Source organism: Pecten maximus, chromosome 14, assembly GCF_902652985.1.
Source record: "Pecten maximus chromosome 14, xPecMax1.1, whole genome shotgun sequence".
NCBI lineage: Eukaryota > Metazoa > Mollusca > Bivalvia > Pectinida > Pectinidae > Pecten > Pecten maximus.
In genome coordinates, this window is record NC_047028.1 from 32,356,569 (window position 1) to 32,368,963 (window position 12,395).

At 31.5% G+C, this 12,395-nt stretch overlaps 1 protein-coding gene and 1 long non-coding RNA gene across 2 annotated transcripts in view; one reads left to right on the top strand and one right to left on the bottom strand.

Moving 5' to 3' along the window:
* Window positions 1–12,395, top strand: part of LOC117342402 — a 91,126-nt gene that overhangs the window by 54,576 nt on the left and 24,155 nt on the right. The window lies entirely within an intron of this gene.
* On the bottom strand, window positions 2,707–6,015 carry LOC117342408. Its single transcript, XR_004535856.1, has 2 exons — window positions 5,525–6,015; window positions 2,707–2,917 (listed from the first exon to the last, which is right to left on the bottom strand). It is a non-coding gene; the product is annotated as an uncharacterized LOC117342408 (long non-coding RNA).

The window sequence follows — 12,395 nt, forward strand, 5'->3', positions numbered from 1 at the left end:
TACCTCGTATTGACATTCAACTTTAATGTATGCCACGTTTTAACCAATAGTAACTTGGTTCCAGTGTAAACATGTACTTGACTCTCTTTTCAAATATGATATTGATTTTTTTTTTTAAATTTCACTGAATTATGGGTCTATTGCAACTCCCAATCCCTAGTTTTTGACATGTGTTTTGACCTATTGCAGTTTCCTCAATAGTCCCAATAGTCTCCAGTAGGTATTGACACTTTAGGCTCTTAACATTGCTGACGAGTACTAGTATCATACAGTTTAATTAATGTTTGGCTCTGTCGTTTAAATGGTATTGAAAAGTTTTAATATGTTTAGTTCTTTTTCAGAAAAAAATAATTATTGGACCAATTCCTCTGCAAATACGTTTTTTTTCGGGCTACGTGTTACACATATGAGGTAGCAGTGATTACACATATAGGGAGTACTAATTACATATGTAAAGTGGTACTGATTACACATGTAAGGTGATACTGATTACACGTGTGAAGAGATATAGATTACACGTGTAAGAAGATACTGATTACACATGTAATGTAAGATGATGCTAATTACACATGCAAGGAGGTACTGGTTACACATGTAAGGAGGTACTCATTACACATGTAATGTAAGATGATACTAATTACACATGTAAGAAGGATCTGACTACCCATGTAAGGTGGTACTGATTACACATGTAATATCAACCTTATCAAATACGTAAGGATATACAGATTACATAGGTAATTTCAATTTTCTTTTTACTGATAAGTTTGGTGTTTCCGTAGTCACCACCCCCGATCTGATTTTGAATCCTCCTTCATTTGGGATAAAATCTAAATTGCGCTTGTCATTGATAAAGTAGCTTACCTTTCTAAATCATCTTGTCTTATTTTACTCTTCCCTTTTAGGGTCGATATGTTGATTTGATCTTTTGCTCATATCCTGTCTTCTTAAATCGATTTTGATCTTGAATAAGTATCGTGGACTATGAACGAATACCCCTCATATTTTGAGTTAAATATGATATTTTGATCTTAAGTAAATACAATAAGGATTTATCTATATGTAAAAATAAGTTATGGCATACTTATTAATGGCATTTAAACTTTTTATTTAGTCTGGAGAAGTATTTGATTTATTGTGATTGCTATCAAAACGCATCAAAATTATGTATTGTAATTCAAGAAAAGTAAATAATACCTTAAATAGTTTATACAGTTTCTTTGTTGAATAATAATCGATACGGGACGAACGTCCCTCCCTAAGTTTATATTTTTTAATATCTAGTTAGCTGCATACTTTTAAGAACGGAAGTTGTTATTTGATATTTTCGTTTAAGTTATATAGGTTCTATAAAGGGTCTTTTTAGGCATTTAAAGAGTCTTTAGTCGTTTTAAACCTATTTGAAATATTGTTTTGAAATAAAATTGCGTAAAATTATTTGTGTATCTGTTCATACTATTTGGCATAATACCAAACCAAAACGTTTAGTATGTGTGTTGGAAGTTTCCACCAGTTGAATAAATAGATTGGAATGTCTTGTGTTTACAATAATAAGTATTTCATCATTATTTGATCAAATTTCATCAGCATTGAAATTGACTTACAATAATATTGTATTCCTAGAAAAGGAGGGATCGGGTTATAAATAAATGTTTATGTTATATATATTTTCAAAATGAGGTGTTCTCAAAAGTGTCACATAAATGACTTTCTGTGTTAGGTATCCTAAGTTTTCACAAAACGTTCACACTGTAACATTTTGAGGCATTTGAAGATAGGCTTGAATCAGTGTGATGAGAAAGCATCATGTTGGTTGCCGAGATGAGTTATGCGTGTAACGAATGATTTATATGAAATAATGTGCTTAATTAAACAAATTGAAAAAAAAATACCAAACGTCTTGTAGAATGTAAAAAAAAAAAATGTGTATCTATTGTTACATTTATTGTAACATTTATATTAGCAAGCTACGAGGGATGATTGATATTTTGTTAGCCTCGTATTGAAGGAGATACTCAAAGGACTAGTCGCATTTGGTAAGTTTATATCGAAGAGGTATCAGTCTAAAGTAAACAAGACAAAAGTGATCCAATATTTACATAAAAAAAAGTTTAACACCTAAGGATATCCATAATGATATAGTAGAACACTAGAGAAAGATGCCCCCTTCATACTCTCAATGAAAAGGTGGGTGGCTGAATATTAAGCACAGCCGATAGAGCCTTGAGGATGACCCCCCCTTCCTGGAAGGCCTGCCAATGTTGCAACCCCAGAAATGGTCAATAAAATTCATGATATTGTTGATAATCATTTATGAAAAGGGATTTATAATCTGAACAACTGTTCGAACAACATAAGAAGGTGGTTTTTTTTTGTTTTGTTTTTTTTGTTTTTTTGTGTGTGTTACTGTCTTAGAACTTGTCTCCCGGAACACGTAGTTAATCCCCACAGATTATATGTAATACACGGATAACTATAACTCTACGTCATAAGAAAGCGTTTGCTTTTGTGAATTGATTTATTGATAAAGGTTTTGGTTGTCGTGTTCACTTCAAATTCTCTTACTGGGTGGAAAAGTTTTAATTTCCAAATGCAAATGATCCACTCTTGTTTAACTGTACAAACTTGTAAGAGTACGAGTTAAATTTCAAATTTTTGAAATGTTGCAAGAGATCAATAAAATATAAAGTAAAATTTGTCCATGGATTAGTGTTCTACGTATTTATTTATAAAAGTCATAATATAATGTTCAAAAATTTAAGATCGTTCTGTCATTGTTAAGTAGTTTCGTGATCACTTGGAGACATTGGCTAGTTTCTTCCTTCCTCCATCGTAGAGCACCAGCTGTTATCAAGGTATCATGCTTCTTTTTGAAGATGGCAAACATTCCAATGCTTCTATGAAACGCAGTTTGAATCTACAGAGTAAAAATGAAAAACATACGTTAGAAACTGATTTAAACCACATTTGTCTTTGAGGTGAAATTCCGTACAATTAAATATATTTAGCAAGCAATATTCAAAACACTTTAAAAAACTTTTGAACATCAAGAAGACATTTTTCATGAAAGGTTGTTAAATGAAAAAAAGGTAGTACATTTTAAAGTGAACGGGTAAAAGATAATTGAATATCTATATTTACAGAATCAATATTTGTCAAAGTCCTTTATCAGTAAATGCCAGTACTGATTATTCATATTTTCAGCAGAAGAATATAAGGGTTTACGAAAAACTATGAATTTTGCAATCGATGTGCAGTATCAATCAATTTTGATTGCTTTCAATAAATCAAAGCATGTAGGAGTTTTCTCCCTTCGTCTACAACATTGAAGACTATAAATGTATCATCATTGGCCACTGTAAACTCTATCTATATCCGTTTGGTCGACATCAAGATCCTTTATATTTGAAGCTGGATTCTTACAAATACAGTGGGGTATAAACAGTATATTTTGATGTCACCATTGGCATTGTTCGCTCTATCACAAGGGAATAATAACTGTTGAGACAATTAGTTTCTTCATATATTCCCCTTGAATAATAGTGAGCTCATCTTATGCCAAAGTCTTATGTGCCGGTGTATATATAACTTCTCACAGTTAGATTGTAGTGTTTGTCAGTTGAAATATATTCGTTATTAGCACTTTCGTTGAGATATATAATGCAGAAATAAATAGCCTTCATGGTGACAGGCAAATCATGCAATTCGCTCTTGTATCAGTATACTACAGGGCATTTTTATGTTAGGAAAGTATGATATTTTCTGATTAAAACTAACCTTTTTTTATTTCACCGGGACTTGTGTTGCCATTCGTTGAGCGTAATCTTCAAACTGGAGCACATATATCCATCTCTGGCCATTCCAGTGTCTTATAGATTTCATTCTCCCGTTGACGGTAAACATAACCCCGTCTATTGGAAACCTATATAAGGGCTCCATTGTCACATCAAAATCAGTCATATCTATATATTGTCCGCAAACGCACTTTCTAACCAGGACGTTAACATATTGTGTATATATGAGTATTATTTTCTTCACTGTCCCACAGGATGGACTTAAATGTATCTCTCCAGAAAAGTTATTGCTTATCGAGTTTAAGTATGAATTCATTTTTGTTCTATATACCTTTACTCAAAAAGATGATTCCTTATATATTACGAGCATGCACGTCATCTTTAACGAAAGCGTTTTGATTGGCTGGTATTTAAAACAACCAATGAGAATCCACGCATTAATCACAATGTGCTGCTTTGGTACAGATAAGGCTATTGATGTTGATCATTGCCATTGTTATATAATTCGTGTATAATTCGAGACTTTATAAATACACACAATTATGATACATAACATTATACATACGCACATACACACACGCACACACATACACCTACGTGTAAACAAAAACACCCGAACTGACGATAATAATACGAAGTAGATCTACACTCTTTATACTTAAACATGTTTTAATATTACACGCCTGTCGAGTTCTGGAAGGTGAAATGGTTTACCAGCCAGATGAATGTATAAGATAGTCTATTTTGAACAATCCTCTCATAAGTAATAAATGGAATTTAATGCATGACATACACACTAAAATCTGCATTTCGATAATAGAGAAAAACTAGTAAGACAAATCAAGGAGGTGTTAATGATACATCATATATATATATATATATATATATATAAATATATGTTAATGTTGTATAAACATTGCTACAACGATAGGATTAAGTTAGTGCTGATATAGTTAAGTTCATAAATTTAACATTGTAAATTGGCTTGGTTTACTTTAGGCTATGAATAGAGGCATATTTGTAGGAAACAGACACCTATTTTATGTTTTCAACATTTATGAGGTCATAAGAACATTTGTCTCTGCGATTCATGGCATATATCCAGAAACCAATGTTGTTATGACCTCATCAATGTTAAAAAATGAATTGTATTCCTTATGTCTATATTATGAATATTTTCATTTTATCTGTTAAAGCACATACTAAAAACGCATTTTTTTCATGTTTTTAGTTGGGAGTGATGTTTTTGGCGAAATTATTAGACAGTTCTTGGCAACCGTGATTGTTTATGTTTTGAACACTAAAGAGATGTAAATTTGTAAAAGAACACGAGACGAAAACAATGGTCAATGGTCTGACGGCGGAGAGCACTATTAGGGTAACGGGTCCCCGACTTCAAACTGTGACGAGACTAATGATTTCTTTGATGAAAAACAATACTTTCGCTAATACATTCAAGCATAATGAATGTATATACTATTAGATTCGCTTTTAGAATTGTAATTTACATGAATATTTGTTTGTGTTTAAAAATACTTTACATGTCTATGGATATCAATGAAGAAATTTCATTGCGTGTTTAGGTTTTCTGTTGTCATTTTCACGACTTGAATGTCCATTTATCATAATGACAGTAAGGGTTTTATCAGTGCAATGAAAGGTTTAAATATGGTTGGAATATATAAACATTGGGATAGTTTTTAATCTTGTTTATACACTTGATATCTTACCTTTTTCCATTTAGTGATGTCATTATCCTTTACGTTCAATCATGCTTTATCACAAATTTGTAGCAATCTTCTTTGGTTCCGAATTGACGTTCTCCGACAATTCTCATGTTCGGATTTTGACTAATTGCAATACCATCCACTGGAAAGCTTTTTATGCTTTCAAGGTAGGCAATATCAATGTTAGTCTTATCTTCTTTCATCGGACATGTACATTTCCGAAGAAGAACATACAAATCCCGTTTCCACTGGAGAAACGTACTCCCACATCGTTTGTCATAATGTGTTTCACCTTCAAAATAATGACTGCTTTCCGCAAGGTTATCAAGATTCAAATCGCTCTTCCCCATGGTTGAAAAGTAGAAATAACCACGTGTTTTGGGCTTAAGACATAAAATATAATAAGCAATGCTATACTAAACTTATACTTTTATATATACCATAGGATACGATTTTCTTGGAAGCCAATCAAAAATCAAAGCTTTAATGAACCGAAAACCCAAACGTACCAATCAATTTAAGATATGTGTCATTGCAATTGAATCGAGTAAAAATGTTAAATGTATGTGCTGATTCGTTTATCTAAATCACTATGGTATCAATTTCACAAGGCAATACTAATGATATCCTATGAAATGAATGGTCCTTATAGGTTATTCGATCACACATCGGATATTTGGTATTGATTATGTTACCTTGTTACCCGTTTCAAGTATAAACTTTGAAAGTTTACAAAAAAAAAAATGTCTTTAGATTTATTTTAATATACTAACTAAAATTCACCAGAAAAATATTTAACATTAATGCTATGTGATTGTTTAAGCTTGATATTTATATGGCGTTACAATCACGTTATCTGGACTGTATCTATGCGATCAATGATGAAGCCCAAATTAACATTGGGGTAAAGGGAGAGGGCGGCGCCAAATGAAGAAGTTAAGACATAGCCAGTACTAAACAAATGTTCACGTTTAAAGTTGGTTAGTATTGCAAACAAAACAGAACGGCAAAACTAAATATGTATTTGATATGAACATGACATATAAGAGGATATATCAATTTATAGATTATAAAGGAAAACCATAAGCTGTATTTTAAAATTATTTCGGACAAATATGATTAGCTTGTGTGTTTCTCAAACTTCTTAAAAGATGGAGATAAAACAAAATCTAAAGTAAAAAGACATTTTATTGAATTACTCTTATACTTATTAAACTTACATAAACATTCTAGTTTGTACCGTTGCTTTTTCCATTAGCTTGATGTTAGAGTTTTCATGTAACCTCATTACAAATTAGTAGATGTCACATTATGCGAAGGCATATGTTGATATATCCACATTCCCGCAGAATATTATTTGTATACATCGCAGCATTCCCTCTCTGTTGTGTGGATATTATTTCCTTTGTATGACTATTAAAGGAAGATATCACGGTTCCACTGTGTAGTAATTCACTGGGATTTTCTAACATGCCACGTTGGTTCCAACAACATTATGCCAATTCTGAAAGCGAACCATTTTATATTAATGTACTGATTATCGAAAAAAAAAAGTATTATGAAAATATAATCACTTTTCCGCTAATCTTTTTAAATGTATCTCAAAAAATTAGTTTTACAGAAATAATAATGGTTTATAAACAAGGATTAATCTACTTAAAAATGATGTATTTTTGTAGATATGAACGAATAAAAATACAAAGACGCAAGAAGCATTTGATTCTGAAATATCCTACCTTTTCCTACCTTTTTATCTTTGTTTTGCTAACAAGCTGAGACTCAGTCATCAGATCGTATGGTTTTCCCTCGCGTGCAATAGCACATCTCGTCTTGTACATACATCCCATCGTAGGTAAAATTTCTCTCACAGACTATGTTGCATCCTTTTCTCTGATGAATTTGTATACTGTCATTGACGGTTATCTGTTCTATATCTAGAGTACGTATATCCTTGTTGTAAGTATTATCGTCGTAATGTCTGCAGCGTCTTTTGCAGTTTCTAAATAGTGCTAAAACTTTATAAGTTCTTCCTGATTTATCAACAAGTTTGATTTTCATAGGTTCGAATCGACATTTTCCGTCGTGAAACTCATCTTCAAATTCTAGGTTTATTCTTGATAACTTAAGAAACATCGTTGAATTGCGCAATAAACGCTGGGGGATTATTCCTTTAAACATATCTGTACACGTATACGTATAGATTTGCGCATGACCGTGAGCTGTCAAAAGTGACGTACGCATAAGCAACACAGAGACTAGAGACTGTTTGACATTCAATAAAATTCACGTGATAATAGTTAGTTTTCCGTTTGCTAATGATAAATAAATATTCAATAAGTAATATTTAATAAAGTGTAATAGTTTTATGTAATGACATTTCTTCAACAGATTTCGTTTCTATAAAAAAGGTATTTTACGACAGAAGATTAAAAACTTTTTATTAGAATAATATTACATATTGTTTCCTTAATACTAGTTCTCATATACTACCATGTCCTTATGTCTTATTTCAAATTCGTCAAATCTTCCAAAACCTAATATGTTAAACAATTTTGGAACAAGAAGTGTTATTTCATTGAAGTATAACAAATTAATAAAAAATAGTAAGAATGTTTTTGTTGTTATAAAACAGTCTCGAGATAACATTTTGACATTGGTTAGTCTCCTCTTTTTTCCATCGTACAGCGCCAGTTGGTTTCATCAAGTTATCACACTTTTATCGAAGAGGTGAAACATTCCAGTACTTCTCTGTTCTATCTAATGTAGATGGATTCTGCGAAAATATAGTTAAAAAAGGAAAATATATGTTATAAACTGATTCAAACATGTCTTCATGTCTTGAAATACCATTTACCCACCTGAGATAAAATTCCGTCGCAATAAATTTGTTAATTATCACAACGTGTTTTTTCCTGCATAAGCAGCTGAAAATCATCCGCCATGTGCACTTAGTTGATGTATGTAATATTGATATAAATATCCTTTCTGGTAAGTGGCAAAATCATTTTTTGTATTAATGCGCTTTATAAGAGTATAGTGAATTATAATAGAAAAATGCAGTATTTCTTTGCGATAATTAACCTACCTTCTGATATCATCTTTGACATGTTGCCGTTTGTTCAGCATATGGTATATATTTTAATATATATTTCCAAACGTTTTCCGTTTTGATTACCCTTTCCACATATCCACCAACTGTGAAAATAACTCCGTCCATTGGGAAATTTTGTAAAGATTTGTTTATGACATCAACTGAAGTCATATCTGTGAAGCTTTTGCATTCGCACTTTCTCACGAAGACGGTAACAGGATGATCCTTACCCTGGCTTTTTATGACTCTTTCTTTACTTAATGCACAACAGTTTGGGCTATAATGTATCTCTCCAGAAAAGCCTCGACTTATCGAATTTAGGTATGTTGATGTCATTTTTGTCTTATAACCCTTTACTCAAAAGGAGTATTCCTTTTATATTGTAACTACGTCATCTTTCACGAACACGCTTTGATTGGTCTTTTTAAAACAATGAATGACAATCCACGTGATTATCATAATATGTATTTTGTTCACTTGACATTATTGCTAGATACGTGTATGATTCGAGACCTTAACAAATAAAAAAGATCATCAACGTATATCATGTTGCACATTGTTTACCCAAACGTTACAATGCTTATATCCAAATATTATACTATAATATCTAATAACAATATTATGTCATGCTTACAGCAATAATTAAAATTTACAGAAAATGTCTTTAATAAGGCAACAGACTGTTCATTCAACATGTTGTTTTGTTGGACAAGTAATGTTTAGTTGCCATGTGCTGCAAGTGAAAACAATAACATATTTCATATTCTAGATTACTTTAATGAATTAAGATTTCAGCTTGCTCAAAATATGTCAAAATAAACAATATATTTGAAAATAAGAATATGACTAAAATAACTTATAATTAAATAGGATACGATTTTCTTGGAAGCCAATCAAAAAGCAAAGCTTTAATGAACCGAAAACCCAAACGTACCAATCAATTTAAGATATGTGTCATTGCAATTGAATCGAATAAACATATCTGTACACGTATACGTATAGATTTGCGCATGACCGTGAGCTGTCAAAAGTGACGTACGCATGAGCAACACAGAGACTAGAGACTGTTTGACATTCAATAAAATTCACGTGATAATAGCTAGTTTTCCATTTGCTAATGATAAATCAATATTCAATAAGTAATATTTAGTAAAGTGTAATGGTTTTATGTAATGGCATTTCTTCAACATATTTCGTTTCTATAAAAAAAGGAAGTATTTTACGACAGAAGATTAAAAACTTTTTATTACAATGATATTGTTTCCTTAATACTAGTTCTCATATACTTCCATGTCCTTACGTCTCATTTCAATGATTAACACCTTGAACAGTATTCCTGTATCATCACTGGCCACTGTACACTCTATTTATATCCGTTTGATCGACATCAAGATCCTTTAGATTTAAAACAGGATTCTTACAAATACAGTGGGGTATGAACAGTATATTTTGATGTCACCATTGGCATGCTTAATTGCTCGCTCTATCGGAATATCTCAAATTAGGTTTATATATTCAAGTTTTGTTTATATGAAAGTTTCACAATTTAAAAGATTTTTAAATACAACAGCATTACTTTACATTACTTTATGTACAGTAAACAAAATTACAACATTGCATGAGGAAACTCTCTATGATTGTATTTATTTGACTGTGTTTGCTATTACTGCTATAACTAGTTATGAAACCGATATTTTCTTAATTTTTCTCAAGACAGTCACATAACTTCCGTTTTTACTAGGAAAATCCGGTTTGTGGCATAATTAGTAACAAGTAAGGTAATTTAGTTGATATGGTAAGTGTTTGTTGACGTTTTAACGATGACTAGGAACGCGAGGAGTTCAAACCAGTATGGTAGAAACTAATGTTTAAATTTTTCACCTAACAATAAATGTATGAATAATGTAAAACTATGTCTGTTTTCATGACACTCCATCTCAGCTATGCTCTGTAGAAAATTATTTTTCTAGAAAAAGTAGAACATACATAGATTACAAACTACTTGCTTACATCCATGTGCCTGTTTATTACTTTTATCACCTTCGTATCTAAGAACTTATTATTAATTTCCAGTTTATAATAATACATTTCATAAACATTTTAAGGATAAATTTGATAATTTGACAACAAGAGTTGACTTCTGTTAACGATATTAACGATTAATACTGTTACTTCAATTAAAACAATAAATCGGGATTTTTGGGGGTTTTTTGTTGTTGTTTTTTTTTGTTTTGTTTTCATGCCTTTTTTGTTTCTTGTCTTTGTTTTTTGTTTGTTTTTTTTTTAATTATATTTAAAATTACACGTGTAAGGAGGTACTGATTACAAATGTAAGGTAATACAGATTACATATGTAAGGTGATACTGATTACACGTGTAAGGTGATACTGATTACACGTGTAAGGTGATACTGATTACACATGTAAGATGATACTGATTACACATGTAAGGAGGTACTGATTACACGTGTAAGATGATACTGATTACACGTGTAAGGTGATACTGATTACACATGTAAGGATATACAGATTACACGTGTAAGGTGATACTGATTACACATGTAAGGTGATACTGATTACACATGTAAGGATATACAGATCACACGTGTAAGGTGATACTTATTACACGTGTAAGGTGATACTGATTACACGTGTAAGGTGATACTGATTACACGTATAAGGTGATACTGATTACACATGTAAGGAGGTACTGATTACACGTGTAAGGTGATACTAATTACACGTGTAAGGTGATACTGATTACATATGTAAGGTGATACAGATTACACGTGTAAGGTGATACTGATTACACATGTAAGGATATACAGATTACACGTGTAAGGTGATACTGTTTACACGTGTAAGGTGATACTGATTACACATGTAAGGTGATACTCATTACACGTGTAAGGTGATACAGATTACATATGTAAGGTGATACAGATTACAGATATAAGGTGATACTGATTACACATGTTAGGATATACAGATTACACGTGTAAGGTGATACTGTTTACACGTGTAAGGTGATACTGATTACACATGTAAGGTGATACTCATTACACGTGTAAGGTGATACACTTTACATATGTAAGGTGATACAGATTACAGATATAAGGTGATACTGATTACACATGTTAGGATATACAGATTACACGTGTAAGGTGATACTGATTACACATGTAAGGTGATATTGATTACATATGTAAGTTGGTACTGGTTATAGGTAAGAAAACGCAATTATATCGATTTCCTATTGATTCTAGTTTCTTTTCGTTAAAAAAGGCTGGTGGTTCCGTTGTTTCCGCCCGTGTGTTGATTTTTAGAAGAAAGACTCACTCAATTTGGCCTACATTAACATTGCGATTTGATATGTCGTTTCTAGATTGAACTCCCCCAATATTTTTGACTAAAATAAAAATTTTTTAAATCATTTTGTACATATTTTAGATAAAATACAATCAGGATGTATCTAATCTAAGAATAAGCTATGGCATACTTATCATTGACATTTAAACTTTTTAGTATTGCTTGATTAACAAGTATTTGATCTTTTGTGATAGTTATCCAAAAACTAAAGTATTTATTGTTACTAAACAAATGTAAATGAAAGTTCATATAGATTATTAAGTTCCTCTGTCAAATATTCATTGGAACGGGTCGAACTTCCCACCCTAAATTAATTCGTTTTAACATCTAGTTTGCTGTAGACTTGTCGTTTATAATGTTGTCGTTTAAGAAGAAGTAGTTAAATGTTCGTTTATAACGATGTATCTGTAGTTAA